This window comes from Thermobia domestica, chromosome 14 (assembly GCF_964235325.1).
Source record: "Thermobia domestica chromosome 14, izTheDome1.hap1.1, whole genome shotgun sequence".
Taxonomy (NCBI): Eukaryota; Metazoa; Arthropoda; class Insecta; order Zygentoma; family Lepismatidae; genus Thermobia; species Thermobia domestica.
The window spans coordinates 6,808,331-6,834,429 of NC_137467.1; the positions used below are offsets into that span (position 1 = coordinate 6,808,331).

The 26,099-nt window shown below is 36.3% G+C and overlaps 1 protein-coding gene across 4 annotated transcripts in view; it reads left to right on the forward strand.

The window, feature by feature from the left end:
- LOC145669488 (guanine nucleotide exchange factor for Rab-3A-like) overlaps positions 1 to 26,099 on the forward strand; it is a 260,862-nt gene that overhangs the window by 187,128 nt on the left and 47,635 nt on the right. The gene's annotated exons all lie outside the window — the stretch shown is intronic.

A 26,099-nucleotide genomic window follows, 5' to 3' on the forward strand; every position in this document is an offset into this window, starting at 1 on the left:
GTCAAATTTAGTAATAAATTTTGAGAAAGATTCGGGCTCGAGCTAATTTTTAAAAACAATATCGGGCCTGGGTCGGGCCAAAAACTTTTAAAATTTATCGGGCCCGGGCCGGGCTTGGGCCAAGAATTTTAAAAAAACTTATCGGGCCGGGCCGGGCTCGGGCCGAAAATCTCCAAAATTTTTCGGGCCCGGGCTGGGCCGAGCCTAGGTATGTTCGGGCTGGATTGGGCTCGGGCCGAAAAATTCGGCCCGTACAGGTCTCTATGCCCTCCCCTTTCCTTCCTTAGTTGCGGTCGTAAGAGTAATCAAAGTATCGTCATTTGAAAAAAGGTTTAAGAATCTCTGCTTTAGAAGACCGTGCGTAGGAGATCGTTAGTCAACACATTTGGTTAAGATTCCGACGTGACGTAATCTTTGGTTTGATGCCACGGAATGAAGATCCCAGGACAAGCTGTTCGTCTGAAATCCAGATACAAGTAACGCTGGCACAGACTTCCACATATTTATCACATGTTCTTTCTCTTGTCCTCTGCAATGCGTTGGTCTAATTGGTCACGTGAGTGGATGAATGGCGTTGTGGGTTTTCACAACTCCTCTTTAACCAATAGCACTGTTGTCATACATAATACATGTTCTGTGTTTATACAGGGTGTTGCAAAATACCATTTACAACTTGAGAACTGAATCTATGTATGAAATCAAGCCAGGAATTCTATGTACAGAAATGCTGCAGAGTGCGTCCTTTCCTATGATCCGTCGATATATCGGCAACATGAATTTCGGGGCGCCATAACGCTAGAGAGAGCAGTGTGGTGAATTTTACAGACTGGCTCAGTGGTATAGGGCTTACCTCTGGTGCGAAGGTCCCTGGTTCGATCTCCAGACAATTAATTTTGTGGTGGACAAAATCGTGTCCGTGGGTTTTCTAGGAGTACTCCTGTTTCCTCCCACTTTCTCGTTACACCAAATTTTCCATGATCGTTCACTTGCCTTAATCATCGGGTGTGGTACAATGGGTACTTGTGTTTGTTTATTTGTGGCACGAAGACTGAAATAACGTAGTTTGAATTACAATTACTGTAGCTCATTCAATATTTTCAAAATGATATATAAATGTCAACTTTATGTAGACACCTTGTGTAATAGATTACCAAGCAAGTGTTCTTTTATTTTTTTAACAGAAAAGAAATTAGTAGAATCACAAAATTAAAATCACAGTTAATTAATAAAAAAGGAGGAAGATTTTTACCCATGTAAACCGATCTGTTGAACATAATTGATGAAGGCATTCAATATGATAGTTTTAAGAAAAAATTCAAAACAAAATATATAAAAAATTCGATTCCCGGCGGGAGCTCATGTGGTTCGGATTCCACGTTAATCAGTAGGTCCACGTCTCATATAGCCTCGCTGCTGAAAAGGGACGTTAAACTTAAAATCAACTAAACTCAAAATATATAAAGAAATAAAAATAATAGGAAATACTGTATATATAAGAATTTTTTTTAAAACAAAGTATAAAATAGAAGAGGATTACTTTAACAGACCTTTTGTTTATAATTCAAGACAACAAGTAAATGTACTTACATTTTACGTCTGAAAAGTTTAATCAAGCTTATGAAGGTAGTAAAAACTTAGATTTTTAGAGAGACGTAGGTGTAGTCTGTTGCAAAATACCGTTTACAATGCTTGAGGGGTGAATCTATGCATGAACAGCCAGAAACTCTTATGTAGAAGAAACAGAATACTGTAGAGTGAATTCTTTCGTAGTTATGACTAGCCGAAATATGGGAAAATTGAAATTTGGGCTGCCATAACACAAATACACCCCGGCACCAGAGAAAGCAGTTTGGTGAATCTTACAACCATTAGTTTTCAAAAATGCAACAACCAAGATGATTGCGAACGTGCGCAAGGGATTTCCCACATGAAGGAAGGGATTCCTGAAAATCCTGATAGTAGGTCGAAACGAGCGTAAATCGAACGTACATTATATATATATATATAGGGTGGTAGGTAAATCCACCGAAAAACTTTGGGAGGCGATTCCTTATACAAAATGAAAGAAAAAAGTTCTAATAAACATGGGCCGAAAAATGCCTCCTTTCCATTGAAAATTCGAAAAGTCATTTTTCAAAACTCCCTAACTTAGAAACTATAGGACCTATCCCAAGCGGTTTAAGGAATTACACAGGAACTAGTATGTTCTCTATCTAAATATCCATGTTTTACCATCTTCCGTTATCGGTGAAAGGAACTGTGAAAAGGAAGTTGAAGTATAGGGATACTCCTTTAATACATAATGGTGCGTTCGTTTCGCTGGTACTGATGAATTCTGAAACATGGATATTTAGATTGAGCGTATACCAGTTTCTGAGTAATTCCTTAAACCGCTTGGGATAGGCCCTATAGTTTCTTAAGCCAGAGCGTTTTGAAACGTGATATTGCGGATTTTCGGTAGTTCATAACTCTGATAGGAGACGTTTTTTGACCCATGTTTATTAGAACTTTTTTCTTTCATCTCGTATAAGGAACCGCCTCCCAAAATTTTTCGGTGGAGTTATCTACCACCCTGCATATATATAGGGTGGTCCGGAAGTAGGCGTATCCCCTTTTACTTTCAACAATGTAAGTTCTTTAGTGTTAGTTATGGTAAAATGTCTGTTCATAGTTACGTTGAAGTCTTAAAAGTCTTAAGAATCATAAATATCGGTATGATCACCACCCATGTTGTAACACAGCTGAATTTGCGCCAAGTTCTCGCAGATGTTTTGCGTAGATACTCCGGAGTCACACACAGCTGCTCGTAATTCCTGCGTTCTGTGATATCGAGTGTTTCTTACTGATTGCTTTATGAAACCCCAGAGAGCATTGTCTGCTGTCGTCAGATCGGGACTTCTTGGAGGCCAAACAAAGGGAGCTGGTGAAGATGCACAACCTCTTCCAATCCAGCGGCCAGGAAACGTCTGGTTCAGGTAATTGCGCACGTGAATTCCGAAGTGCGCTGGGGCTCCATCCTGCTGTATCACAAGAGTGTCTTTGATACAATCTTCTTCCAGTTGAGGTACCAACCACTCATTAAGCATCCTTAGGTAAGAATGTCCATTAACATTGTTCATTAGGGGTACGCCCACTTCCGGACCACGCTATATATATATATATATATATATATATATATATATATATATATATATATATATATATATATATATATATATATATTTGAATCACGGTTTAAAACTATAAATTGATAAAGAGATTTACGAACATAATGCAGAGCATTTATTAACGCTTAAAGGTATACAAGTTATTACACAATATACTCCAAATTGTAAATTCGTTATACACACTCTTCGGCCTCTCGTGGCACGATAGAATTCTGATAAGTCCTACTGGTAGGCTAAATTAAATTAAGGAAAGAAACAAGGCATAAATTTTCTACATACATTTACAAAATGAGTCGATGAAAGTTTTATCAGGAAACGAGACGAGACGAAATTCTATAACATTTACGAGACGGAATTCTCCTCGTGTTGTTGGTAATATTAAGTAGCCCAGACAGCAGGCCCAATGTGGGGGAACCTTTGGCCCTAAGTTGTAATTAGCCGCTTTGCCGACCTTTCCCAACCAACTCAACTGTCAACGTAATGCGTACGAAAGAAGTGAAGATAGCGATTGGGAGTGCGAGATTAGAGTTGGTTAAATGGCGGTAAATGGTTGGCCGGCCAACATAACTTTAAAATACGTTGAGCCAATGTACTTTTTTAACCCTTAGTTTTCTATTCCTAATTCCGCAGCTATGCCGACCTTTGTCCAATATATAGGAACTACCAAGGATGCTGTTAGGGCATTGAACAACTCAGGAAAAACAAGAATTTTAGGAATGTTCAAAAAATGGATCAAAAGATTGCAATTTTGGCCGTAATTAGATTTTGGATTAGGGGCCACAAAATTTTTGAACGGCTCCCAAGTCGAGTTTTGGTATTTTGTGCGGAATAAGCACTGGGTTTGGCTACACTATATGTAGTTCTCCAAATATAAGGCGTACAAGAAAATTTTTAATTGAGTGAAATGTATTGGATCAGGGCTACACAATTTTTGAATGGCCCCTAAATCGAATTTTCGTATTTTCTACGGAATAAGAACATCATACTGAGTTAAGTGATAGTTTGGGTTTGGCTACACTATATGTAGTTCTCCAGATATAAGGCCTACAAGAAAAATTTTGATTGAAATATATTAGATCTTTTGATTGAAAAAAAAAAACAAAAAAAAAAAAAAAAAACATGAAACTAAACATTTTGTTGTGTTTCAATGTTTGTTAGCTAGTTTCTGATTACAACCTTCCTGACCAGACATAAAACAAGGTAATTTTATTTATTTATTTTTTGTACCATTTTCTACGAAACATGAAAAATCACTCTAGCAAAAATCGTGATGCACGCGTGACGTCAACTTTTTTTAAATTGACTATTTTCCTTTGTGAATTTTCAGCATTATTTCCCCCCCGATATCCCTTGGCAACTGTGTCACCTGGAGACGCAATCTTCTTGACTGCCTTTTTGATGCAATGACTCACGTAAGCGTATTTGCTGTCGTAAGCGATTGATGAGAAGAAAAAGCATTTTTTTTTTTTTTTAAGAAACAAAACAACAACCAATTACGCGATGTGCCAGATATTGATCTTTAATGTTCGAATACAAAGGATTACGTAGATCAAATGACTATTTAAAGAGTTTCTTGGTTTTTGTAATGGATTTATGGAAGGTTTTTGTCAGCGATAGACTTTCATAGAATAGGATACGAACCATAGAATAGGTTCGATTCCCGGCTGGAGCATAGAAATTTCGGACTTTGTCCCATCCCCAGTCATTTGATAAATGAAAATGATTCGGGTAGGCAAGAGTTATATGAAAAATAGAAAGAGGTGCAGATCGATACAGTTAGATGATAAATTGAAATAAATAGGACCTGTTGAGTTGAATCAAAAATTGAAAAAGGTACGGCTACGCAGAGCCGGCCCTAGGCAATTTGCTGCTCCCTTTCTCCAGAAGGAACAAATCTTAAAAGCCACAATTTTAAGTATGCAATCCCATCATGAACAACGAAGGGGAGAGAAAAAGCACTCGCACTCAGAAAGATCTAAACACTACAAATACAATCTCGTTGTGTCTGTTTTTTTTCTTTAAATAATAATCTATTATGTTAGTGAGAGGAAAGCAAACATACCTGCAGAGGAAAGATGGTAATCCTTTTTATAGTATTCAATATCAAGCTTCTATCTCAATATATCAGTTTGCAATTCCAATGCAACTAGCTCTTTTATCTTTATTTCTTGATTTTCCTTCAACATCTGTTAAATTTTTCAGGGAAAAACTTGTTTCCATCTTCAATGATAAGGAACTTGTTTGTGACAAAGGCAAAACTAGTTTTCATATCAAAACTACTGTGATAACTAACTAAATGGGAACAGATGTTTCTCTACTGTTCGAAAATTGTTTTTGTATTTGCAACATTCGAGCAATTCATACTGAGATTTGTTTGACCATTTGCTTTAGCACTGTCCATGTATCTTACTAATGCGACCTAAACATATTTTATGAATGTAGTATCCAAATAGAATGTCAGCTTATTTTAGTAAATTTGACCACCATCATCACGAAATCTGTTCCCAATAAGAGATATTTATTTTAAATAATATAGTTATGACAGATTTTACCGCTCCCCGAAACTTGCCATCCCATGAAAATGCACGTATTGTATATATGGTAGAGCCAGCCCTGTGGATCGGTGAATTCGGATGAAAAATTGAAAGATGTGGGGCAGTAGAAGTGAATAAAACATAGAAAAAGGTACGAGAAATGTAATTAGATGAAAATTTTTGAGACTCGGGTCTGTAGATTTGGAACAAATTAGAAAGGTGTAGGGGTCGTCGACAGCGGAATTGAAAAGATACATGTCGTTACAATTGGATGAAAAATTGAGTCCAAACTTTGAAGTGAATAGACAGATAAAGAAGGCAAATGAAAACAGAAATGGTGATGATAATACTCTCTTCTCCGTCCTGAGGATTAGAAAACATTGCAAAATATATATCACAGTGTCCTAATATTAGAAATTCAGCGATTCTGAATATTAGGAATCTTATCCACACAGAGAATGTCGTTGAATGACTACAAACCGGATGTGTGTGTATTTACGATAACACTGAGAAATTTCCTGTCAACATACTGTATTCTTTTTTATTTCGCAAATTCCTCTCTCTGCATCCGTTTCTGCGTGATATAATGGTTCCAATAGACATTATATATAGAGTACGTAATGTAACTTTTTTTTTTTTTTGTATCTGTGTACCGGGAGGGAGTTTTGTAAACATACGAATTATCATACACAAGTACAAAAGATTTAAAAAAAAAATAATTTTGTTAATCATGTGAAGGTTCTTTCTCATCTCCATTTCGTGACCAGATCAAAAGAAGTACTAAATGACCTTTCTCCCCATTTTTCTCCTCTTCTCCCTTCTTACTGCTTCTGATTGTGAATGGGAACGCAGTTGGAATGAAAAATATGCAGAATCATAATGCAACACGCCCAATTTGACATACATATGAGATTAACATTCCCTTCTTGTACATTCAAGTTATAATGTTAGTATAGTACTGGCTGAACCTGCCCTCTCCACACAGCACATCATTCACATATGAACATGAATCTTATTGTCATTCCTCACAATATTTGTACATGTCCCTTTACAGACACAAGTAAAAGATGTTTTGGTAAAAATCGGCAAGTGGTATCATAAAGGGGAGATTTTTTTCGATTACTTTTTCAATATCTCACACCGTTTACAAGATGTGAACCTACTTCCGGTTATAATTTCTAATTCATGTATGATCAGTGTTTTCTTTCTTCTTGCATGCAGTATGTAATAAGCAAATACATTACACACATAATTAATTATAATGTCAGTGATATATGATGTTCATTGGACAAAACACTCCAAACAATAAAGATTCTTCTTAGCATGCAGAAATGGTTATCCTTCGTTTTTCATTATAATTTGGCCATGAAACAAACGCCTGAGAGATATACAACCCGTGTATACAAAGAAATGGTGTTGGAATGCATAACTAGCAGGATATGATGTTTTACTTTTTAAAATTTCAGCACTTGCAGTGTACATCTAAAAATATAATAGAGAAATAACCACCATTTTTTTTTAATATTCAATTAGAACTGAACACTCTACAAAAAAATTGCAATCGGTCAATGAAAATGGCATCTATGTAGGGCCTATAGTTTTCGAGAACTCATTGTCGAAAAGACTGGCCACAATCATATAAAGCCCACAAACAAACTTTTTTAGCATTTTATTGTATAGACTAGCTGAACCTGCGCTCTCTACACAGCGCATCATTCGCATATGAGCATAAATCTCCTCATTCCTCACAACATATGTACAGATGGTGATCAGAAAAATGGAAACACCTGTAGTTAGCAACACGTCAGATGTATGAGTTAGCAGTGGTGTCGTGGCGCCCGCAGCGCCGGACCACTGGTGGTGGTTGTTAGGTCGGTCTCCATACTACGTCAGGCGCAGTGGAACAGCAGTGTCCAGTGGCTGCAGCAGACGGAGGTAGTGTAAAATGGGAGACCTCTCAGATTTTCAAAGAGGGCAAATTGTTGGTGCGCGGTTACGTGCAGTGAGTGTGACGGCAGTGACTACTGTGTTAGGTGTGTCGCGTGGGACAGTGTCGAAGGTGATGACGGCCTACACAACACACGGGAAAACCACATCGGGGAAGCGGAACAGTGGGCGGAAGAAAATCATGAGTGACAGGTCACGCCGGGTATTAAAGCGCATTGTCACGCAGAACCGTCGTGCCACTGCGGAGCAAGTGACGGAGGAACTCAATCAGCACCTCCCCCACCCGGTTTCGACAATCACAGTCCGCCGCGAATTACATTACATGAACTTACTGGGTCGTGTTGCACGGGCCAAACCGCTCATCAGGGATCATAACGCTTTCGCACGCCGCAAATGGTGCCGCGACCATGCAACTTGGACCGTTGAGGACTGGAAACGTGTTATATGGTCGGATGAGTCATCCTTCACCCTATTCCCAACCACGGGGCCGTGTTTATGTGTGGAGAACGCCCAAAGAAGCTTATGATCTGCAGTGTCTCCGACCAACTATGAAACATGGCGGCGGCTCGGTGATGCTGTGGGCCGCCATATGTTGGTTTTCATTCGGTCCTGTGGTCACACATAGCGGACGAATCACTGCCAAAGATTATGTCGCAATTTTAGGAGACCACTTGCATCCTATGGTCGGGATGTTGTTCCCGGACAATGACGCCATCTTCCAGGATGATAATGCACCCATTCGCACAGCTGGCGTTGTTGCAGCGTGGTTTGAGGAACATCGGGATGAAGTTCAACACCTCCCCTGGCCCGCTTAATCCCCAGATCTCAACATAATTGAACATCTGTGGTCCGTCTTGGAAACACGACTCAGGCGACGATTTCCACCTCCATCCTCTCTCACAGAACTGGCCGATGCCCTGCATGAGGAATGGTGTAAAATTCCGCTTGCTGCCATTCACGATCTCTATGCCTCCATCCCACGTCGCATCAAGGCTGTTCTGAAGGCGAAAGGTGGCCCGATAACATATTAATCTGGTAAGTTGCAATTTCGTTCAGGTGTTTCCATTTTTCTGATCACCATCTGTACATGTCCCTTTACAGACACAAGTGAAAGACGTCTTGATTTTAAAAAAAATCTGCAAGAGGTATAATAAAGGGGAGATTTTTTCGATTATTTTTTCTCAATATCTCGCACCGTTTGCAAGATTTGAGCCTACTTCCGGTTGGAGTTTCTAATTCATGTATGACCAGTGTTTTCTTTCTTCTTGCATGCAGTATGTAATAAGCAAATACATTACATATACAATTAATTATAATGTCAGTTATATATGGTGTTCATTGGGCAAAACACTCAAAAAATAAAGATTTATCTTAAGACTCGAGAAATGGTTATCCTTCCTTTTTTACTATTATTTGGCCATGGAACAAACGCCTGAGACATATACAACCCCAATATACAACATTGTGGTGTTGGAATGTATAACGCATAGGATATCATGCTTTAGTTTTTTTTAAATTTCAACGCTTCCAGTGTACCCTAAAAAAATGTAATAAAGAAATAATGGCCATGTTTTTTTTAAAAAAATATTCAATTAGAACTGGACAATCTACGCAAAATTTCCAATCGATCAGTGAAAACGTCATCTTTCTAGAGCCTGTAGTTTCCGAGATCTCATTGTCGAAAGGATTGACCACAAACATATAAACATAGTTTAAAAGAACTCGGAAGATGGAAGCACAATTCACATGCATTGATTTTAGAGAAGGCTTATTAAAATACAAAGGCTTTGAACAATAATTTTATATCATAAACTTTATAAAAAAGATATAGTTAACTAATTAGACTATTTAAAGTACAAATACTTAAAATGTTTGTCTCTGTAAAGCGAGAAATCACACATAACTGTAAATGAAAGATTTGAAATCCAAAGTTATAGGTTGGAGCTCAGGCACTTTTAATTGCTATTGTAGCATTTTAATAAATAGGTATTTACAAAAAATGATGGAAGCTCTGAATAGAAAAGAAAAAAATCGCTGTGCCACGTGTACACCACGTGAAGGAGTTTGGTTTATATGCCATGATGTTTTCTAAATTAATATTGAAACCGAAAGTTGAAGTGAATTTCTATCACTTCCGGTTTTAGTAGAGAGTTAAGGATGAAAATAAAATGTACCTGTAGGACGCTTAATTACAGTAAACCGCTTCTCTGTATACATACATCGCTTTTACTGTATAATGTATATATTAAAACCGGAAATGGTTGACTTCTACCACTTCCGGTTTGAACTTCCATCAACGAACTCATTTCCTACCTTTTGACTCTATACACGCTGACTATAATTGATGATGATCCAGCACGTGGCATCAAGAACATTTTTTACACAACGACTGTGGTAACCATAATATTACTCGTCATATCAATATATTTACCAAATAGATAACATTTTGTGGCTAGCTAACATGGAACATTGTAAGGTTTTACAACTCATTTGAACATTTCTATTTGTTGTATGCATTATAAATATATGGTGAATTACAAATGGCTATTTTATTGATTAAAGCAAGAAACAAAAAAAAATGTTGACTCGAGCGGGAATCGAACCAGAGACCCTTAGCACGTGAGTAGTAGATGCTCCTCTACCACGCCGCCACTTGATAACTTCGTATCATATACGGCGAGTAGGAAACTCTAAGACGCTTTTTCTAGTCTATTTCTGGCTATTGCACTCTCCCAGTTTGTAATATTAACGCTTTAAGTATGCACTACTACCTCGCAAAGGATGGCCCCGAAGTTCATTTACCAAAGCGCGCTTTCCCCTTGTTAGAAGATTCTTCAGAATTAAGTTAGAACTAATTTCAATATTACAGTCAAATTACTTATACTGGCAGAACAAGTTGAAATTTTGAATGCATGGCAAAGGCAACTAACACGATTTGTGGCTAGTTTTGTTTTAGTCCTTCCTTCCACAGAGTAAGAGCACTGCACAATATTTTACTGCGCGTTTAAATTATTAATATTTTAGCATAATGAAAGAGTCTTGGATTTGATTTCTACTCTGTGACTCTAATTCATAATAACGAGTTTTGTTCAGACCAGTTTTCAAACCTTCAAACCAGTTTTGTTCTGTAGAATATTACTTTATTATTGTACCTATAATCACAGCAAATTACAGTTTAATGCATACTTTTATTTAAAACGATTCTTTACGGGTGTTAACAAAATTAATTTCAACAAATATTTAGATCAAATTACCTTCCTATTTTGATTCTGGTACAGATACACTCTTAGTGGTCCAGCTTAAAAAATATGTTTTGATAATATTTGTTTATAAGTAATGAAATGTGAATAATTTATTTGTGTATGGGCCAATATTAGAATAAGTTAGTGATATAGGTTGTAAAATGTGTAAGAAACAGTGCAAGGCTATTATCATAATTTGGATTTGATATGCATCTTGATATCGCATGTGTGGAAAATAACGACTCAGTATTTCATAACCTATGCATGTAAACACCTAAATACAAACTTATAAGAAAATATGAAATTTTGTTTAAAATTTGAGATGTTCATTACAGATTTTTTTCCTTTTCTGTTTAAAATGCTCATATATAATTTGCTATGAATAAAGATTAACTACCCAATCTTATTTCAGTTTTTAGCTAGATAATCTCTTTGAATTTTAGAAGTTATCACGTAAAAGTTCGTCAGTAAACTTCCAATTACGAGATTTTTTTATTGGATCAAAAGATCCAATATATTTCAAACAAAAATTTTCTTTAGGCTTTATATCTGGAAAACTATATACAATGTAACCAAACCCAAACTATCACTTAACCTAGTATGATGTCTTATTCTGTAGAAAATACGAAAAAACGATTTAAGGGCCGTTCAAAAATTTGTGGTCCCCTGATCCAAAAACAAATTGTTGGCTAACAACGCAATCTTTTGATCCATTCTTTTTTTTTATCATTTCTAAAATCCTTGTTTTCGTATTTACCTAGATAATTTCTTTGCATTTTGAAAATATTTCTTAAGAATTCTTAAGTATTTCCAATTGTAGAAAATTATTATTATTATTATTATTATTATTATTATTATTATTATTATTATTATTATTATTATTATTATTATTATTCTAAGAACAATAGCATTTTCAAATGTCCAAAGACGAATGTAGAATATATCTTCTGAATTAAGATTTTGACTGGTTTACAATAAGTAATATTGCCGTTGCAAAAAGAATAATAAATATTAATTTTAATTTTAAATAAAATTTCGTTGTTAGCATTTGTAGGGATATTCCTAACAACGGCTAAAATTGCGGCCCAATTTCCTCGTAATTAAATTATTATTATTATTATTATTATTATTATTATTATTATTATTATTATTATTATTATTAGTAGTAGTAGTAGTAGTAGTAGTAGTAGTAGTAGTAGTAGTAGTAGTAGTACATATAAATTTTTAAATAGTAAGTACAAGGAGTAAGTTACTTATTATTATTTAACAAAATTATGCTTTTGAATATACAACCGTAATTTAATAATTACTTTTCGGAATGGGAAGAACCAAACGGGATTGAAACATGCTATTACATGGACGTTACCACACGACAACATAACTTCCATCCTGTACAAAGGCATCACATAAAATATATTAAATATGTTATTGACAATTCACAGAAATCTCCCTGAGAAATGCATAAATAACTATTATTAAATAATTTTTTCTGTTTTTTTTTCTGTACTTCCTCATTCTTATTCTGTGGTTTTCAGAAGCTTCCTCCGGTACTAGGCACCATTCTGATGAGAGAGAGAGAGAGAGAGAGAAAAGACAACAATGAATTCTTGTTTGTTTAGTATGAGTTAAAGAATAAACGGAAAAATGACGTGTTAAAATGCCGTTATATTTTGGAAATTGTTCTTTAAGAGGACAAATTCATTAAATCCTGGGAAAAATCCTCGCGAAGAATAGAATAAAGCTTGGGTTTTGCAATTAAAGAAATTAAAGCACTAATATATATATATACTTTCTCTTTTCAATGACCATTAGAGCGTCTTTTCTTGTACTTAACTGCAATTTGAGTGGTTTTATATCGAGGTCATTGGAATTAAAGAAGGTCATTACACTTAAAAAAAAAAAAAACACACAATTAAGTCAAGTACTGTATTGTTATTGTTCGTGGGGTACACGTGCTGAAAAATTGCATTTTTTCCCGTTAATTTACAATGATTCATTGTCAGATCTCGTATCAGTCTATAGTTGTAAAATTATAACAATATGATACATGATTAATCTTATTCACATTAAAATAACATGATAATTGTTTATATGTTCTGTGAAACACCGAGATTATAAAGGAGGATACACGGACTGCCATGAGCATCACATGTGGTGCTCACCTTATTTCTCTGTGGGCCATGAGCACCATATATGATGCTCATTATCACATCACATGTGGTGCTCGGCTCCCATTGATACATTTTAGAGAGAAACAAAATATCGCGACAAAAATTTGATATAACTATCCATAATCGAGCCAAAGGTAAGAAGAAATTGTATGGCCTCCTGGGACCAGTACCCTCAAATCACCTTGGCAGTCAACCTGTTAACGAGGACTGAGCCACGACCGGGGATTTATCCGGCAGTTGGAGCGTCCAAGATCTTCATGCGAGATCAACTCTAACAGCATAGACCATCCTCACCACACTATTTCGTCTTTGAGAGATCTGAATTTTAGTCCCACGCCGCCGAGACCAGCAGATTAAAAACCATTGTTTATACATACAGGGTGGCCCAAAAGTAGGTAACACCCCTGCATTGATCAAGTATTAACATTCTAGTATATAGATTTATTTGCTTCGGCTGTTCCGAGCTTAAAATATAAGTAAAAAGACATTAAGAACAAATAATAAAGAAACTAAGTCTACCTGATGGACAACAATAAGAAATTATATAAAAAGCAATGAGTTGATCAGCGTGGGACTGTATACCTACTTTTGGGCCACCCTGTATTAATATCAATTGCACGCTCGTACTACGAATCGCTGTAGTTTGTTTGAAATACAGATGCAGACAAATTTTAAGGTTGGATCTAACGAGGTTCATCTTAATCAGGGGCGACGATTAGGGGGCAACAGGGGGCAGTTGTCTCCTTACTTTTTGAAGTGATCCCTTAATGTATATAGTTTTATTTGACAATGTAAAGTTTTTGTATGTATTACTGGTTCATAGAAAAAATGATGCTATATAATATTTGTCATGGCGTGAGTACATATTTGTTATTTGTTTTCTCGTGGAGTTAAGAAGCTACATGAATTACCGTACGTTTCAATTTCAATTCAAAGCAAGTAATATTGCAGTTGCGTATTTCTTTAAATGTTGTAGCATATGCTTGTAGTATTTACTGTCTCTCTAAGAGTAATAACATACATATAATAGCATGCGTGGAATTAAAAATATAAGTTGTTCATTAATTGCCAGTTTCAATATAACTTCTACAAAACAAGCCTCATTATTTATTGCTATGATTTATTTATTTGTTTCCCAAATTTGTTATTAAATAATCTGATAACACAATTTTCCAGACAGAATTTTAAGATGTTCATGAGCAAGGAATCAAATCTCTTCTTATAATTTCGTTGTTTAAGAGTACCTACTTGCGTTGATCTTGTCAGTTTACTTAATAAAATATGAAATACGGTATTTTAACTTAAAAAAAGATAGTACCCTATTAGTTATACAAGCTTTCGTCAAACAAAGTGTTACAAACAACCATGTGTTGCCCCCCCCCACTTTTAACGTCCAATCGCCACCTCTGATCGTCATCCTTATCTAACCTTATTGCTACCTCTCCTCATTGGTCTAGTGGCTAGCGCCACGCCTGCAAATAATTTATGTCACTCGGGGCATATACGAAATTATTCGCCCCCAAAGTTATATAGCCCTTTTATGCGCCCGGGGCATGTGTCCCGTTTGCTCCACCCTAGTTGCAGTCTTGACTGGCGCATTTGGCTTTGATGCACAAGGTTCAGCATCGTTCGTTCAGATCGGACTTTAAACTATATATATATATCTTGTCTTATACTGAGAGAACTCGTCATCATCAAGATTTATCTTATACAGTGCGGCAATCAGTGGCGGATCTATCCCGGGGCAGGGGGAAGGGGGGCTAGTTTTTTGAGTGACAAAAATAATTTAAGCTATTATTTATATATTTTTGAAAGTTTCTAGTAAAATCATAATCTGGGTTCTATTTGTCCCCCTTAGTTTTTATATTCTAGACCCGCCTCTGACAGCAATTTGAAGTCGAGACTTTTTTTCTCAACGTCTGGCACAACTGTGTAAGTGAGCTGTGTTGCAAACAAAAGAGGAATGTTTGATGAGTAACTGATACCAAGTACATTGTTCTTGATAGACAGTTACGTGTTTAGAGGTGGTGAGTGTAGATAGGTGTTGCTACAGTAAACTGTGTCCTTAGTTCAACATGGAATAAAGACCAAACATCAAATTTTGTGCACGTCTCGGTAAGACTGCTACAGAAACTTATCAACTGTTGCAAGCAAGTGTATAAGGCCCTGTGTTTATCTCGTGCGCGTATACTTGTATGGCACAGGCGTTTCAGGAAGAAACAATAGACAATTGAAAACGATAAAAATCCAGGTGCAGCAAGAACAGTCAGAATACAAGAATTGGTGGAGAAAGTGAGGACACTGATCACGGAAGATCGAAATGTGGCGCTGCAAAATCTTGCTGGAGGAGTTGCAAGTAACTGTGCGGCAAATAATAGCTCAAGATCTCGACAAGAATAAAACCTGTGCCCGTTTCGTGGCTCATTTCTTAACAAATGACCAACGAAGGGACAGGGTTAATCACCGCAAAGAACTGATTGCTACCGCCAATAGGGACCCTAACTTCTTTCTGAATATCGTTACTGGGAATAAGACATGGGCTTTTCAATATGACCGTCGACAAAACTACAGACTGCAGAGTAGAAGTCTCCTAACTCTTCACAAGCCAAAAAACTACGCGAGTCAAAATCGAAAATCAAGTTTTTTTTTTCATTGTTTTTGACGACAGTAAGGGCATTGTGCATAAGGAATTTGTGCCTACAGGGCAGATAGTTAATGCGTTATTTTACCTTGAAGTATTCAAGCGGTTACTGCACTAAGTCATCGGTGTGAGGCCCAAGTAACGGGGTGATGTTCATACCGTCTGCTCCATGACAATGCGCCAAGTCACAAGCCAGTGATTGTGCAAGACTATGCAAGACAGATCGCAAATGAAGATCTGTGTGTTTTCCCACCCTCCGTATTCACCAGATCTGCCCCGTGAGATCATTTTCTATTTCTTAAATTTAAGTCTGTACTTAAAAGTTCGTGTTTGGATGACGTACTAACCATCAAGAGAGCTTTTCAACAGCATTCCACAAAATAACTTCCAGCAATTCTTCTATGAATTGACGGCCAGGGCGCAAGGATGCATGAATGCAATAGTGACGTACTTTGAATGATCCATGGTAAGTAACTTTTTATCGATCCAGTCTCGATTCCAAATTGTCGTACTGTATATATGTGGCAACAAAAGAAATCATTTTCGAATTTTTAAATTCTGTACTCTTTCGCCTCATTTTAGTTCAATTACTTATGCCCGTCATTACTGACGTGAGCCTCTCATGTTATATATATCTTAAGAAATTTAGTTCCGCGAAGATTATATTTTTTGTCCCCCAAATTGGGAAAGCAATTCTTATCTTCATGAAAAGCAGGAATGAAAACAGGAAAGAGATGAGAGAGACAGATGATGATGATGGAAAAGAACATGGCTTGAGTTGATTATCCGGGGGAAAAAAGGGAAAAAAAGTTCACATTCCAACCGGAAATTGCTCGTCAGGAGAAGAACGTGATATGAGATGGTCGCTTGAATTTAATCTTCCATTTCGCGTTCACTTGTACCTCATCCCACGTCGCCACGGAGACATACTTGACCTCACCTAATTTCCTTCATCATTTCCACTGCGGAAATATTTCCTCCCAAGTGGTTGACAGGCGACATGTTCCTGTGGTGAACATAGAACATATTATTATTTTAATATTTCAGAATTTAGTGGGAGATGAACTGTCAGGCTAAAATTTAGAAACAGTGTACGATTGTCTTACATATTGGAAATAATAATATGCGTGGTTGGAAGAGTGATTAAGGTTGGTTTAAAGGGACAAGTTTTGTCGATAGATGGCAGTACAATCTTCGTATCTCTTCCATGTATTTTTTACCTTTCACGAAAATTCACGATTTCTATTACAAATTTCAACCTAGAGACTTCAAATTTTTAGAGAAGGAACTTCATAATCTATCGAAGGCAATAATCCGTGCCGATTTTTTATTTAGAATTTTCTTCATTGTTGAAATGGCTTGATTGTTGAAATGGATATCTAAACCTTTGACAATAGAACTGTTTCAACAATGAAGAAAATTCTAAATAAAAAATCGGCACGGATTGTTCCCTTTATTAGGTTATGAAGTTCCTTCTCTAAAAATTTGAAATCTCTACGTTGAAATTTGTAAAAGAAATTGTAAATTTTCGTGAAAGGTAAAAAATACATGGGAGAGATACGAAAACTGTAGTGACATCTATCAGCAAAACCTGTCCCTTTACACTAACCTTAATAGGTGGCAGCACTAAGTTGGAAAGCTATACAGGAGCAGAAGAATAGTATCAAAATGGCTGGCAGCACTATGTTGGGGTGACATTCATCCTAAAGTGCAGAAGTCCAGGGGTGCCCACAAAGGGGGCTATGACGCAAACTGCGTCATTGAAATATTTGGGGGGGGGGTTAAAAATATATATAAATATGTTTAAGGGGGTGTAAAAATTAATCGAAAAGATTTTTTTTTCATGGAAGAACACCTACGGATAGACAATTGAGGGGGGGGTGCGTCATGGACATGAGGGGGGTGGGCACCACTGCAGAAGTCAATATATTTTTTTCGTTCTTCTGCAATTTGGGATTACGTTTTAGGATTTATGCAATTTAGAAAAGCGTTTCTCAACTCTTTTTCCCCTTTGGGACACATCAAAGTACGTTTCAAATTTTCGCTACCTCCCCTGCATGTGAGTTTTTCCTAGATGCAAAAAAGCAAACGCATTAAAATACACACAATACATTTTAAAATACATGAAACGACTGTGAAACACAAAGTGTGAGAGACAAGTGTCAAATCAAGTTGATTGGCGACAATTTTTTATTTTCTTCTAAAGATAATTTCTTTCCGGAAGGTCTTAGAAGACATTAAAAATCTCGCGACACATCAATGTGTCGCGGCACAGCGGTTGAGAAACGCTGCTTTAGAACTACTTCACGTGAGGTTCGATACAATTTTAGGACTTGTGTATTTTAGGACCAGTACGGTAGGAATCGGCGGTGCAAGGTGGTCATCGACCAATGACCCAGACTGAAGTTCCCTTGCGACCGCTGTTCGAAATTATAATATTATTTGTTACTGAGTACTTAAATTATCTAGTTACTCGTTTCGTGTGTGAGAGAGACATGTACATTCATGTCCAAAATGATTGTCGTATATCTATAACTGTCTTCTTGTAAGTATATAATTTAATAATGATTTTGCAAGGTACTTTTAATACTGTTACTATGTGTATAATCAGGAAATGTATATTTGTGGTAAATTTCGTAGGAAAAGAATTATAAATACGAAAATTAGAATGAGTAAAACAAAATGTTGCTAAATGGACAAGAAAATTTTATTTTCCTTTTATTGTTCTTATTTACTGTTCTTTTGGCATGAGATTTGCCACATACATGTCTTTGCCGATTATATACACACTAACTTTATAAGAAATACCGAGCGAATTCGTTACCAATTTATATTTCTACAACGACATATTTATAGATATGCGGCAATAATTTTGGACATGAGTGTACATCATAAAATTTCATGTTAGTAGCAAACTAGTTTTGACCCCCCGTTTCCATTGTTAAATGCAAATCATATATATATATATATATATATATATATATATATATATATATATATATATATATATATATATATATATATATATATATATATATATATATAAACTAAAAATCATTCAAATATTTAACGAAAAACGAGTTGCATTGTACAATGCATAATATCCTGCAGATAGCCTTGAATGAAGAATAGCTAAAGAGTCTGAAATGACAGCAAAATCGATTATTTTATGATAATTATCAAAACTTTCTGAACAGTATGTGTTTGTTTTCTTTGTTTAAACCGAAAGAAAAGATGCTTATTTTGTTTTAACGGTTTTTACCCATTCATGGGATCCCAAAAGAAGAGTGCCAACCATTGCAGCAACAAGGGGCCCCAAGGAGAGAAGGCCCCGCACAATTATAATAGGTACCATATATACAAATCAATTCATCGGAGGGCATACGAGGAACAGAAACAGGTTGGGACATTGGCTAAGAAAAAACTGTATCATGAGGGACATAGTACAGGATATGGTGGCAGGAAAAGGAAGGAGAAGGCGAAGGACTACAATTGATGGACGGTATCAAAACCAAGGATGTTATAAAATAGAGGATCTGCCCATACAACAAAATCGTGAAGCCATACGTCACAGTTTCGCCACACTTACTCTGCCCGCTCCACGCCAATAAGATCGCAATATTTCGAGCCAACCATTATGGTGGAAACGAGATTATCCAATCAGACGTGTCAGTTCAGACGATGCTCTGTTGTTTTTTTGGCTTCATTGAGTGCATAGGATTAAGATACGTATGGGCAGATCCTCTATTTTATAACATCCTTGATCAAAGCAGAGTAATCATACGCGAAGACAAAGAGATTAGCGAAAGACCTTGGGGCATGGAAGCTTCTCAGTTGCGGCAAGTGACCTGCCAATAAAGGCAGAATAACTATGATGATGATGTTGATAGTTATACGGATGATGAAGAGGGTGTCTAGATCTGTTGATCGAAGCTTCAACTGTCATTTTTCAAAATAACCCGTTGATTCAGAGTTTTACAAATATCCTCTGACATCAGGGTCCTGAACAAATTTGTTGCAGCACTGTTTAGAACTAGTGTTGCGTCCCTCTAAGTTGGAATGCTAGCAGTAATGTCGAAATAGTGACAGCACTTGCAACATGCACCAAAAAGAAGCAACATGTAACAGAATTAATGCAATTTCGAGACTTCCGAGTCTATTAGTACAGTGTTTTGTGTATATTATCCAATTCCTTACTTACTTTTTAGCTTATTTGATTGTACATCTTTATTTTTTATAGATAGATAGATAAAATCTGAAATCAACTTTATAGTGGTTCACACTTCCCAATTGTTATTCTCATAGAAGGGCGGCAAGCGACATATCAGCGAAAGCCAAAACGGTGCATCGTGCATTTCGAAGCTTTTCGACAACACTCCGCCTTCTTCTAAGAACATTCAAGCATAGTTTCCACAGTTTAAAGATAGTGGATCCATAACAATAGCGGTCAAGTCAATGGATCGTGATATACAACTTTCCCCAATAAAATATGGCTTCAGGAAATCGGTTCATTCTTTTTAAATAAACTTGTATACACTAGTGGTAGGCACAAAAATAGGTTTTTTCGTTTTTTTTAGGAAAACTGAAACCGGTTTTCGAAAATTTTCAAAAAGTTTTTCACCGAAACCGGTTTTCTCCATAAACCAGTTCTGTTTTTACCGAAACCGGTTTCCTCCTAAACCAGTTCGCTTTTTACCGTAACCGGTTTCGGTTTTCTCTAAAACCGGTTTGTTGTCTCCAAAACTGGTCCGGTTTTTTTACCGGATTCGGTTTCAGTTTTCTTCAAAACAGGTTCTGTTTTTTTTTTTCTTTCCAAAATTGGTTCTATTTCTGACCAGAATTATGTTTCGTTGTTCTCCGGAAACGGATTCCGCTTCCACATAAATAGTTTTATGTCTTGTTCAAAAGTTTTCTCCGAAACCAGTTTCAGTGAAAACCGAACCGGTTTTGAAGAAAACCAAAATCGGTTTCGGTGAGAAACTGAACCGTTTTTTGGAGAAAACCTAAACCGGTTTCGGTAAAAAAAAACGAACTGGCTTTTGGAGAAAACGAAATCGGTTTCGGTGAAAAACTAAACGGGTTTGGGAGAAAACTGAATCTCGGGTTATTTAGAAACCGGTTTCTGGTTTTATAAAAAGCGGTTTTGCCCTTCTCTAGTATACACCTAATATGCACTTGCCTGAGTGGCGGGCTGTCCCTTCGTATTTGGTACCCTATTCTATCTACTGGCCTGTATTCGCTCTCTGACATTTGCTCAGGCCCTTGCACTTCCCTGTAGGTTAAGAAAGAATCTCTTTATGTAAGCAAACATAATAAAATAGCAATCCAGTAACAGAGTAAGTTCATTTAAGGCATTAAGACGTTAATCTACTGCTAGGTTTATATATTTCTCTTCAAAGAAAAGTTTATATGTTTGTCTCCAATCCTTTCGACAATGAGATCTCGGAAACCACGAGTGCTAGAAAAATGCCGTTTTCGCTGGTTGATTCCAAATTTTGTGTAGATTGCCCAGTTCTAATTGAATATTTTTAAAAAAAAAACGTGTCCGTTATTCCTTTATTACATTTTTAGGGGCATACTGGAAATGTTGAATTAAAAAAAAAAAAAAAAACATTCTATGAGTTAAACATTCCAAAACAACACAGGTGTATACAGGGGTTGCATAACGTTCAAGCGTTTGTTTCATGGCCAAATTATAATGAAAAACGAAGGATAACCATTTCTGCAGGCTAAGATGAATTTGTATTGTTTGGAGTAATTTGCCCAATGAACATCATATATCACTGACATTATAATTAATTGTGTATGTAATGAATTTAGTTATTACATACTGCATGAAAGAAGAAAGAAAACACTGATCATACATGAATTGGAAACTCCAACCGGAAGTAGGGTTAATCTTGCAACAGGCCCGTATCCAGGGGGGTCTAGGGGGCCGGACTCCCCCTAAATTGTTGCTGGCTCCCGTAAAATTTTCACGGTAGGCTTGCAAATGAACTATAATATTGTGATGAACTATAATATGGTTGGATCGCCCCCGCTTACCAGCCGGGCCCCCTTACGTTTTTGGGCTGGCTACGGGCCTGTCTTGCAAACCGTGCGAGATATTAAAGAAAATAATCGAAAAAATCTTCCCTTTATATTACCCCTTACCGATTTTTATCAAGACGTCTTTCACTTTTGTCTGTAAAGGGACGTGTACAGATGTTGTGAGGAATGACAAGGAGATTCATGCTCATATGTGAATGATCCGCTGTGTAGAGAGCGCAGGTTCAGCTAGTTTTATAAATAAAACACTATTTTTTAGCCAAGATATGTATGCTGGATTGTTCTGAATCTGTGCAGCATTTTTCATAACCTCAGAGAAGAACGCAAAGAAAAATTACCATAAGTGATATATAAATATTTTGTATATATATATATATATATATATATATATATATATATATATATATATATATATATATATATATATATATATATATATATATATATATATTGTATTAAACGGAACTAAATTAAAAGAAATCCCATGGGCTACTCAAACGTGTCGATACTGTAGTGCTGTATCCTATATGTAAGGTCATATATATATTTTATTTTTATTTTCTATACCATAAGTTCCTGCGCAACAGTTTCATATAGGTACGTACGTATGTCATAAGCAATCCATATAAGAGTCAGTCGGTGAACATTTGTTTGCAACTAGCCCGTCTTCATTGAAGCGAGATCTATCAAAGTAAGCGAAGCATACAGAAAAATTATTGTTCAGACATCCATAAAGACAAACAAAGCTATGTCACCGGAAGTATGGACGATAAGATATTTTTCTTTCTTTTTGAAACCAAAAAATAAATTAACTTTTCCATTTCGATTTAAAAAAGAACGTGAAAACAATCTAAAACGTCAGCTATGTCGACAGTGTTGCCTTTTCTGTGTTATCTGCAAGGAAATTTCAGTAAAGGAGGAAGTGTTGGTTGTACGAGCTCGTATATTGAACAAAGGAAATTTGATTCAGTCGTTGGGAAGGAAGCAAAAAAATCATCATTTCCAGTTTTTCTTTTTCTTTTTTAAAGAAATGAATCTCAGAGCTACATATCAAACAGTAGGCCTACGTGGTGTTAATAGAAATATTTTTTATAAACAATCAAAACCAAGAACATTTATAAGTTTCTAATCTGAACTGTGTTTACGGCGTACAGCGAATATTCTTAAGTATTATAGACTCAATGTTAACGTGTATTGATTGTGTGTTACGAACAGAAGAGGAAAAAGAATAAACTGCTACCGTTACAAAACGAAATAATTCAAAGTGTTCTGTGACCAATAGGAAAACAATACCACCTATTGTCCTGTGAACAAGTTAACTCTTTGTGTGTGTGCTTGGACGACTATGATATGAATACAACTGCAACAAATTACGGTATTTTAATAATCACAAGTTATAAAAGACATTGAAAAGAAGGAAAAATATAAGCATTATTTAGCTTACCATCATGTTGTAGAAAATTTAAAAGTGGTATCTTATTATTTAAACTGTGATAACGCAAAGTGTATTTGCTGGAAGGACGAAAAAGCGATATGGTTTGATAGTGAGATACTATAACCGAACTTGTTTGCAGTTTGCTGTGGCTCTGATTGAGATTCAGAAGAATACAGCAACGTGGTGCATTTTGTATGTGAATGCGGAGACCTTTTCTGGACAGAGTCCAGTAGTAATGCGGCGTCTGAGCAAAAGTCTGCAAGAACTTGCGTTGGAAATAGAGCAATGGACATCTTTCGAAGAACAGCTGGTATGTTTTTTGTTTTTCTTTTGTTTATTAAACATAGATGGCGCCAACACTGCAAGATAGAGAGCACTAGTGATGTGGCTAGTGTTGCCAATATTTTGAGAGTTTTGCTTATATTTTTATTGCACCGCACTTTTAAATGAAAATATCAAAAGCTGCCAAAAAAGATGTTTCGCTTTCTATGTATATATGTGTGGATTTTTTGTTTTTCTTTTTTACTGGAGGAGAAACCTTGCAGTTTTCTTACAAATACGATTATCTTTTCGAAGGATGTAAACCTGGAAGAATTGCTTTTCCCCTCAGAAAGTACTTTTTAAAATTAAATTAAAACCTGACAGACTTGCTTTTCCCCTCAAAAAGTCGTTTTTTACATCAAGTTGAAACCTGACAAACTTGCTTTTCCTCAGAAAGCACTTTTTCAAATTAAGTCGAAACCTGGCAGAATTGCTTCTCCCCTCCTTTTTTACATTCAGTCGATCACCATTTTTATAGATAGCATTTCAAAATATTTTCGAATTTGAAATTATTAGTATAATATTGAGAGAGAGAACTTAGCCTTAAACCACTATTAGATTTGAGAGTGAATATATAAACTGTAACTGTGCCACTAATTATTATTATCCAACACTCACAATCAGAGAAGGCTTGTCATTCAAGAGAGTACGTTCCTTACTCCAAGTTAGGTTTAAGTGTTCTTAGAACGACCAAACATTAATACACTGGTTACTACTGATGTGATATGTTTATTATAAACTCTTACGAAACTTCCATACCAATCTTGATCCAACTAAGCCTTCAGTTATCTATTTAGATCATCAGAGATTCCGCCAAAAAGAGAACATACAAGAGATTCCTATAAATCAATATCCATCATGATTTGTTTGCACAGAATTTATCCTAAGAGCACATTTCCATTTTACATGAATCTTGTAGGTGTCATAAAAAAAAAAAAAAAAAAAAAAAAAACTTGCAACCCGATCTTTCTATTTACTGTTTATACATTACAACATTCTCAAGGCAAGAAAGCTACCTCCACTCATGCAGCGCTGCACTCTAGTGGACAAATAGTGAACCTCCTCATTAAAAATGTGTATTTTGGTGCGCTTCCCCTCCCTGTCCAAAATAATCTGTTGTTTCGGAAGCGGCGAAACTAGTTTTTTTCTTTATATTATGTCACCGGGGGTTCGATAGCAGGTAGCAAGCAAGACGATCCAGAAACTTGGACATGGTTTAACTCCTTGCAAGATTTAAAAAAAAAATGTTGTATGTTCCTTTCAAGACTATGTTTACATGGAGAAATATTATAGAGTTTCAAGATTTTTAATGGCAGCTACAAGATTCATGTAATGTGACAACGTACCATAACATACTGTCTCCGTAATTATTCCCAATAGAAATCTCTACCTTTGATAACTACTGGTGATGAACATTTCGTTCATGGAACGGGTGGCAGTGATTTCAGGGTGGAAATTATTCCCGAAGCTACAAAATAACCTCCTGGGATCAATATCACCGTTCGTGCTAAATGTGGATTACCAGTATTTCTAGGTAGTATGTTCACATCCTGTGTAGCAATACTCAGTCTGCCCAGGAAAAATCTGAAATCATCATTGATAGATAGTACTCGTGGAACATACATTCCTAGTCGGAAAACATAAGTGAAGGAGGCCCCTGGGTAAACCAAAAAGATGGAGAACAATTTAAAGCAAAATCTTAGAAAAGTAGATAATAAGTTGTTGTGCGGCGATAGACCTTCGGATTCCTTAAACCATGAAGTTAAAATGACAATGAAAATTGTTGGGAGTGAAAATATGAAAGAAAACTTGTGTAGTAGCTACCGTAAAGTTATACAATCTAGAATTGAACTAGATACCCATTAAGTCGTCATGTCTGCACCGAGTCGCAAAAACGTTAGTTTTGGATAGAGTACAAACAATGGTGGCGAAACTGGTTCTGGGGTCGCACTGCAGAACTAAAAGCATACCTTAATGCTAATTGAGTGTCATAAATTGAGGGGGACCCTAAACTTTCTCCTGTGCCGCCACTGGATACAAATTTAAGAGCTGACTAGGTACAATAACACTTATAAATGCTTGTGTTTGTGTAGTATTGTTTATTATTACGTTGCTGACTGTTCATTTTTTTTTTAAATTTTCTCTGGAAGCATTTGAAATGTGGTGTTGGCGCAGAATGCTGCGCATATCATGGACCGAAAGGAAAAGGAATGAAGATTTACTAAAGGAAGCTAATAAAGGAAGACAGATCATGAAGATAATAGGAAAAAGAAGAAAAGCATGCTTGAACATCTTATTCGACACTCTGATTGGATCACTGCGCTGATAGAGGGAAAGGCAGAAGGAAAACCAGGAAGAGGAAGACCAAGGATAGAATATCTAGATGCAGTTACGAAGAATAGGCCTTATCAAAGAATAAAACAGCTCTCCCAAGCGAGAGAAAAGTTTTACATTTCTATGTTGCCCACCAACCTATGGTTGAGGTGAACAGGAAGATCCCGTACAAAGAATACGCTTTAAAGACCATTCGAATAGCCGACAGCACCACCGGTTCAAACAATTGTTGTCAAAATAGGTAGTTCTGGTTAAGTTA